Raw genomic sequence first — 9,492 nt, 5'->3', positions numbered from 1 at the left:
TAATAAATGGCATCATATTCTGGTTGAACCCTTGCAAGTCACACAGGGAATGGGCGGAAGTATGATGGGACTTGTCAGGCAGAAGTCTGGCCTGAGAAGTGGAAGGCAAGGCCTGGGTGCCAGCCTGCAGTGCAGTGACTGAACTTCCAGCAGACACTAGACAGACTCACCGGCTTACAACTGGAAAATCACAGTGTTAGGCTTGCCCCTGTCTCATGGCAAGTTGTCTCCTTGCTAGTCCATACATGGTGCCAGGTTAATATGCGTAAGGTAGGAATTCAGAAGAGGCAAGGGAAAATAACCAGTCTGGAAAAGGAGACAGTTCGGAGACCAGGAAAGCAAATAGGTCAAAAGGAAGGCTTTGCTGTTCAGCATTAATTTATTTTTTATTTTTTAAAAGATTTTATTTATTTATGATAGACATAGAGAGAGAGAGAGAGGCAGAGACACAGGCAGAGGGCGAGGCAGGCTCCATGCAGGGAGCCCAACATGGGACTCAATCTCGGGGCTCCAGGATCACGCCCTGGGCCAAAGGCAGGTGCTAAACCGCTGAGCCACCCAGGGATCCTCTCTCTTTTTTTTTTAAGTACATTTTAGCAGTCATTAAAAAAAAAAAGTTCAAGAATGTTTTATCACCTCATTTCAGAAAGCAATACACAGTTATAGAATATTAAAAATCTCAAGCAATACATACTCATCCTGATATCAAGTGCTTGGAGCAGGGTGAAGCCAAAGGCCTAGAAATGCATCCTAATAAGCTTTTCACTGTTTTTGCCAAAGTCAAGTAGGTCAGCTTTCACCAGCTCTGGGCCTCAGACCACCTGGTACACAATCACCTGGAGAACTTGTTACAAATGCTAATTCTCAGACCCCAACCAGCACTCCCAGGAGCAGAAGCTGTAGCAGTGGGACCCTAGGATGTGCATATTAAATTAGCTCCCCAGGTGTTTCCAGTACAGCCTAAAATTAGCAAACCTCTGACCCAAGTAACAGCTGGTGACAGGACAATAAAACTACCGAAACACCTGGAATGTCAGACCTGGGAGTTTCCGCTCGCTCTGGTCTCTTCATCTAACAACAGAGAATGGAAGTACTGATAAGTTCTAAATGCTGAGAATTCAGCCACTAGGAAACAAATTCAGTTTTGACAAACCTTTTCAATACGTGGTTTTTACTCCAACCTAATTAAAGACCATTCGTTTAAAAATTAAAGTCCATTCTTTTAATGCTTCATAAAGATAGAGAACTGGTTATATAATTCTCAGTAATTCTTCATATAGTAAGAAAAAGTTCCAAGAGTCATAGGGCCACATTGTTGCTTTTCTCTTTCCAAGCTTAAGTAACTTTCATTCTTTGGCGAAGTACTTACTTGTTTTAGCTAGAAGAATAGGATATGATTTTTTCAAAACTGTGTTTTATTTGAGTAACTCTTAGACAAGAGCTTTATGGTTGTCAGGAAATAAAACACCCACTTCACTCTACCTGTGAGTAGCTAATATTTTTTCAATTGGACACAAGGGAATAGAGCTAGATAACTATAATGGGAAATGTAAATAAGGTTTAAAACAGTGATTTGCAATATTAATGTACTGCAAGCTAGAATACAACTTCTAGTTTTAGTAAATCATTCTCTGTATCATTCTCCTTAGCTCTATCTTCTAAACCTATAAACATCTTGACCTTTTGATCCTGGGCTTCCCTCTGGCTGAACCAGTTTGTCTTTGTTCTCATGCAAACTTCTGAAAAGAACAATCCATACTTCCCATCCACAGTGCATCACTTCCAATTTAATCATCAACTCAGCACTAAAATTAGCCCTTTGCCTTGATCTCTTTGGGCTACTATAACATACCATAAACTAGGTTGTTTAAACAGCATTTATTTCTCATGGTTCTGGAGGCTGGGTAGTTGAAGATAAGTCACAGCAGATTGGTATCTAGAGACAGGCCTCTTCCTGGTTCATAAAGGGCCATCTTCTGTGTCCTCACATGGTGGAAGGGCTAAGGGAGCTCTCTGGGGTCTCTCTTGTAAGTGCACTAATCCCATTCATGTGGGCTCCACCATCATGACCTAATTGCCTTCCAAGGCCCCACCTTCCAAAAACCACAGCACTGGGGATCATGCTTCAACATAAGAATAGGGGGGGGACACAACATTCAGTCTTTAGCACCCTCAGTAAAAGCAGTGACCTAATTGCCAAATGCAAAGGATAATTTTCAATATTGTATCATAGTGCTGTATATGAGGACAGTATTTACTACTCCATCCTTAGGATTCTACTCCCTTGGCTTCTGTAACACTTCGTTTTCCTCAATTTCCACCTACATGTCATGTTATTATCAATGGTTCTCCAAGGTTCCTCACCCCTCCAGAGTGTCCTTATATTTGGTGTTCCATTCTCGGGTCACTGCTCCATCCTACACACTCCCTTACTATACTTTAAAAAAAAGAAAGATTTTATTTATTTATTCATGAGAGACATAGAGAGGCAAGAGACAAAGAGAGAGAAGCAAGCTCCATACAGGGAGCCCGATGTGGGACTCGATCCTGGGACTCCAGGATCACGCCCTGAGCTGAAGGCAGACACTCAACCGCTGAGCCACCTAGGTGTCCCATCCCTTAGTATCCTATAATCTCTCCTGGTTTCACTAACCAATTCTTTGCAATATGTTGTGCAGTCTCCCTTGAGATTCACACTCACCTGTGTGGGGTGAAAGTATAGGCTCTGGAGCCAGAACACACAGGTCCAGTAATGTCTTCATCACTCACCAGCCTTGTGATATTGGGCAAGTTACTTATTATCATCATGTCTTTGTTTCTTCAGTAAAATGATGATACAGAATACCTCCTAGGACTTCTACTTCTGGCAGTATGACAAATCAGATACTTACAAAGGGCATACCCACTCTTCCTGGATAAATTACTATAAAAATAAATTTTAATGCATTCCTGCACTCACTAGAAAGTAAGGAAAATCTCCAAGGAGAAAAAGAAAACAATGAGCTGAAACCAGAGAAGTAGCCAATATGTTGTAAGCAAGTAGAATAGAGACCAGCAAAGTGGAGTTGACCTGATAACTCCTGCAATCAAGAGACCAAACTTGGAGCTTAACCTGAGATTCCAAGGACCCTAGAGGTACCAGAATAGTAGTATTCCTGGCTCACAGCAGGCATTAATATAAGTCTTCTCTAAAGGAAAGCATCTCAGATTAGGTACACAGAATTCCCACTTGTTAGGTTTGAGAAAATACAAACTCCAAATACAACTAGGATAAAATTCATCATGAATGAGAGCAGAAACAACAAATTATAGACTTGTAGAATTTCAGATATTGAAATTATCAGATACAGAATATAAAACAATTGTTTGAAATAGTTAATGAAATAAAAGTTGAACTTAAAAAAACAAGGAACAAGAGAATATCAAAAATATCTAGGCACATATAGAAATCTCAGAAGTGAAAAAACAAAATGGAAATTAAAAACTCACTGGAATCAGTCATGGCCTGACTTGGACTTGGCTGCCCCTGGTACCACAAATTCCAGCCTAAAGAGGCTTACTGGAAGCCCATGCCTGCCTGGTTTGATTTCACCCAGGCTAGTCACCCAGGCTTTATACATTACTAGAGATCCTTCCCTCATTCCATCAAAAAATTGGTTATCAGGAGAAGTGTGTAAATCCACCAGAGGACAAAGAAATTTCTGATGATACAGCCCTAAGGAGACATTCTACATTTTTCATTTTCTTCTCTGAAGCAATAAATCCCAGTTACGGAGATACAGAAACATTATAAAGAGATAGGCTCTGGATTCTGTAGTTTTGTGAATTATAGTTGTAAACATAAAGGATTTTCAGAAAGAAGGCTAATAGAGTTATTTACCAGTAAAACATACACAGTATGTGGGTAATTTTGTTAATAATTTGGTATTTGTTAGGTGTCAGTGGGAATACTAAGGAAGATAAGCTATATTTTTTTATTGGTTGATTCATCTTAAATTAAAAATAGAATGATTTTCCAGACATATGATCTCTAAATAGAGGACAGGATATTTCATTGTTTTTGTTTTAAAGATGTATTTATTAGAGTGCATGCACAGAGTGGGAGGGACAAAGGGGGAGGGAGAGGGAATCTCAAGTAGTCTCCTGCTCAGCACAGCGTGGAGCCCAACGTCTGGTGGATCCCTCGATCCTGAGACCATGACTCAAGCCAAAAATCAAGAGTCAGTTGCTCAACCTACTGAGCCACCCAGGCACCCCAGGATATTTCGTTTTCAAATGCAATGCTAAAATTGGGGAAATTGCCTGGTGTGAAAATCTTATAGGCAACTAAGTTTACAAAAAAGAATACTTTCAGTTAACCACGTGTAATAAAAGTGTGTAAAGTTAGCAGGAAAGTCAGTATACCAGTTATGCTGCAAGAAACTAAGAGATAAATCAACCATTTAAAACATTTAACAAAGGCACAAGAGTTAACAAACTAAGAGATAAATCAACCATTTAAAACATTTAACAAAGGCACAAGAGTTAACAATTTGTGAGACTTTAGCAAAACTCATTTTATTTAAATCACATACACTGTAAAAAGCTCAACAAATCTTGGGTGTTGACTTCTCTAAAAACAGTTAAGCTAACACAGCCCAATTAATTAGGTACTATGCTGACAAGGTATTGGAAATCATCCTGTAGGTAATGTAACTATATGAAGGCTTTCTCTTTTTTGTTATCTTAAATAAGATTTTTTTAAAAGCCTTATATTAAAGCACTGGTAAGAAAAGAAGGCCAGTGTATATAAAAAGGTTTCCCTCATAACATAATCTGTAATTAGCCTGATGATTGGTCTTTGCAGCTTACAACCAAAAGCAAATTAATAACATAATTTGATAATTCTGTAGTGCTTAGCATTTTAGAAAGATTAACTTCCCTGAAAAATCAGGGATTTTTAACATTTTCAGAAGTGCACCAATTTCTTTCAAGCCATTAGGTTAGTATCACACTGAATTATATTAAATATATTTGGGTGACCTAAATGAGCTACTAAAGTCTCCAAAAATACTAAGTGGAACCTTGGTAACTTGGGAGACACTCAGGGCACAAATTCAGTAACTTCTGGGTGAATAGGAAGCTATTACCTCATTCGTTTCTGTGATAAAAGCAGAGGCAGGGGGATCCCTGGGTGGCTCAGTGGTTTGGCGCCTGCCTTCGGCCAAGGGCGTGATCCTAAAGTCCCGGGATCAAGTCCCACATCAGGCTCCCTGCATGGAGCCTGCTTCTCCCTCTGCCTGTGTCTCTGCCTCTCTCTCTCTCTCTCTCTGTCTCTCATGAATAAATAAATAAAATCTTAAAAAAAAAAAAAAAAAGCAGAGGCAGGTGCAACCCTTGAGAGATCCAGGTTGATACAGCTTCACTCCTGCCTGAAAAAGGCAGGTAGAACTCAGGCGGAAAGCCTGAGTCCTACTGACCTAAGGAGTCAGAGAAGGAAGCCTGGGTTGTCAGAGTGGTTAGACATCGAGATGGGCAACCCCCAAATGTGAGTGTAAAACGCCCTCACATCTTAGGCTGCAAGCAGGCAAGAACTCCAGTGATTCCAAAACAAGCGAACTGCTCAAGAGCTCCAAGGTCAAGCCCTGCCAGGAGAATGATGTGGCTAACACTCCAGGCTTTGCTGTGCCCTGTGGCTTGTGACCCTGCTACACTGGCCACAGCGGATGGTTACCAGGGACCTATGCCGTAGTTAAGGGCAGCCATCCTTTGGGTAGATGTAAGGGAGGCCAAAATAATCCACTGGAATAATCTGTCCAATCAGGAAGATCTCTTTTGGTTTATTCAGATCCTCTTTCAGAGGATGCCTGCGTGGCTCAGCAGTTGAATGTCTGCCTTTGGCTCAGGGCGTGATCTCAGAGTCAAGGGACTGAGTCCCACACTGGGCTCCCCTCAGGGAGCCTGCTTCTCCCTCCGTCTCTGCCTCTCTCTCCGTGTCTCTCATGAATAAATAAATAAATAAATCTTGAAAAAAACAAAAGATCCTCTTTCAGGAGCAATAAAAGTAGCAGACAGAGAAATGCACAGAGAGAAGCTGGAAAACACATGAATAAGAGTATGCATTTTGTGACTACATAGCAATGGACATCCATTTCAAAGATGAGGACACAACCTAGCCATCTGAGAGGCTGTGTTCACTTAGTGACAAAGAGCCATTTTTTCAGCTCTCCGGGAAGCTGTGCCTCTGAGGAGATGGCTGCCTTACTGTCCTCCGTATTCTGAAAATAAGCCTCCAGGTTCTAAGATAACATGAATGTGCCTTTGTTCCTTGCAACCACAAGGAGCCTGTCCAAATTTATCCTAAAAAAAAAAAAAAAAAAAAAAAAAAAAACCCAGACCTGCAATATACAACACATTAAATCAAATAATTCAGGCATACTACATTACTACATGAGAAGGGGTACACCGTCTGAGGTTTTGGCATCTACTTTTTACTATAGGGAATTTTTTTAATGTGCAATGGAAATTCTTACATAGTTGTTCAGAAGATAAATGAAAATGTGAATAGTTAAGCACCACAGAGTCTTCTCAATGCCATTTAAAAAGCAAGCATTCTTTGAACGGTAATTGAACTCAAGAATCAAGAGGAAGTTAGGAAGGCATTAGCAACTTCTGCTTATTTTTCCAGGCTCTTTACATGAAAGCAAAAGTAAATTTCAGTTCATAAAGATATCTCAATTAAGGGTTATTTTATCTCTCTATATATTTGTGAATCTTTTTGCCATAACCAAAATAGGTTATTAAGAGGAGGATATATATTGTGCCTAATTCAACTTGAAAAAAGGAAACCAGGAGCTCCTTAAGCTGTCAATTGAGGTAGGAGAGCTGTCTCATGTCAATCTGAAAATCTGTGTAAACACAGTATCTGTGTAAACACATAAGCCTCTGATTATTGTCTTAAGAAAATCACATCAAAAGTCACACTAAGCGGGATCCCTGGGTGGCGCAGCGGTTTGGCGCCTGCCTTTGGCCCAGGGCGCGATCCTGGAGACCCGGGATCGAATCCCACATCGGGCTCCCGGTGCATGGAGCCTGCTTCTCCCTCTGCCTGTCTCTCTTTCTCTCCCCTCTGTGACTATCATAAATAAAAAAAAAAAAAAAAAAAAATTTAAAAAAAAAAAAGTCACACTAAGCTAAAGCACCTAGGTGGCTCAGTTGGTTAAGCCTCTGCCTTTGGCTCAGTCATGATCCTGGGGACCTGGGATGGAGCCCAGCAGCAGGGCAGGCTCTCTGCTCATCAGGAATCGGCTTCTCCCTCTCCCCCTGGCTCATGCTGTCTCTCAAATAAATAAAAATCTTTTTTTAAAAAAAAGCACACTAAGCACTAATAATCACTCTGGTTTCCTTGGCATCCAAGTATTTTTTAAAAGCTTACACTTTCCAGAGGTTATTATTCTGAAGCTTAGAATTTCATTATCTTTGCATTTTCAAAGCACTATGCAATTCTAAGTATTTGTGACAAGTCTGTGAGACAGTTGTGTATTATCTTGAATTTACAGCTGAGAAAAGGATTTAGACAAAAAGGAATTTTTAAAGGATACACAATGAATCAGTGGCAGAACTAGGATACAAATATTTGACTTTCTAGTCTTCTAGGTCAGGAAAATTACAGGTATTCAGATCATTTACATAAATGTATTTTTAATGCATTTCCCTATTATACCACTGTTCTGGAAATCTCTGTAAGAAGTCTTTGCCTGAAAGTTGGTTCATTATCTCTCCTTTGGCAGTAGAAAATAGCCTGCAGATGGTATAACTGTGTCTGTTTCAGGGAACAAGCACTTTAATTGGGTATTAAAGAGACTGGGGATGTTTCCCCACAATAAATATATCCACTCACAGGAGACCTCTGAGGCATTACGAAGAGGTTATAAACCCAAATGGGATTGTAGGTGTACTTACAACATAAACTCAAAAGAGTACCAGAAGAGAAAACAAACACACTGTAGTTTTTCATAGCAAACTGCACATTTCCAGGGTAGTTTTCTTCTGAAGACATAAATTACAATACTTCATTTCCAAAGTGAAAAATATTTCCCTAATCAGTATCTGTACAGCCTCCATTTCCTTTATGGTTCTGCTGCTTTCATTCATGGTTTTAGATACTCCAAGTAAACCTGGTACATAACAGTAAAACTACTAGATTCCAAATTTCTACTTTGAACAGTACTATATTAAGATTTCTGAAAGTGGAATGGTTTTAAAATACAGCTTGTGGCTATAAATACTACCACACAACTCGTCTTCCTCAGAAAACATTAATTTAGTAATAAACATTAAAATCATATATTTATAACTCACAGCAATTGTTTTATTATAATCAGGATGACAATACAAATAATTTAATAGGTAGCTAGTATTATGACACCATATTTTAATTCTGAAAGTATACTGTTAAACATGAATATTTTCTATTTAAATTCTATTTTAAGGGACGCCTGGACAGCTCAGCGGTTGAGCATCTGCCTTTGGCTCAGGTCATGGTCCCAGGATCAAGTCCCACATGGGGGGGCTCCCTGCATGGAGCCTGCTTCTCCCTCTGCCTGTGCCTCTCTCTGCCTTTCTCTCTGTATCTCTCATGAATAAATAAAATCTTTTTTAAAAATTCTATTTTAAAATTTGATTTCATATTTAAAGCAAATCTATCAAGTGATTCACACCCTATCTTCATAATATATTCATGAAAAACTTGCTATCAGCTAAAGCATATACTGTGTCAGAAGTAGCCATGTAATAATTCACAACTGCTTAGTACAATTTTGTTACTCTTAACTGTCTACATTTTCTGCTGTTAAGATTCAGGCTATGTTCAACTGGCAAAAATTACAAAGATTGATAACAAGTGTAATGGAGATGTGGAGAGACCTCGTAAATACTGTTAGTGGGAATGTAAATTGGCAGTCTTTTTGGAGCTTGCTTTGGCAATAATTAACAAAATTCTATATACATTTATATGTATATATACATACACACACATAGTCCGACATGCAAATTCATGTATAGATTTACCCAACAGAAATATCAACCTAAGTGAACCAAAATATACACCCAATGATCAACACAGCAGTATTCGAAATAGTGAAAAATGAAATGAACCTGTGCAGAGAAGAGGCACCAAAGTAGGCCTGAGATTGCAGTCCTTAGAAGGGCCTTCCTGCAAGGTTGGCCACTGGCTGACATTTGTGAATTTGGCTGGTAAACGGCTGCCTACACTGAAATAAAGCTCTCCCTGAAGACCCAAACCTGTATATGAAGCCATCATGGAACTGACGTACTTTACAACCCAGAGAACCACTCTGCGTTGAGACTCCACTGGTTTTCACCTTTTCTTATTGCTTAGGCCACTTCAAAATAGGGTTTTACTGCTTGCAGTCAGAAGTATTCCTTTGGATTTCCATTTCTGTTGGCTTATATAAAATGACACTGAAATTATAGGCAAGAGCCCTATATTTG

The sequence above is a fragment of the Canis aureus genome, chromosome 9, assembly GCF_053574225.1.
Source record: "Canis aureus isolate CA01 chromosome 9, VMU_Caureus_v.1.0, whole genome shotgun sequence".
Taxonomy (NCBI): domain Eukaryota; kingdom Metazoa; phylum Chordata; class Mammalia; order Carnivora; family Canidae; genus Canis; species Canis aureus.
The sequence above is the reverse complement of the archived record's forward strand: the minus strand, read 5'-3'. Positions refer to the sequence as shown.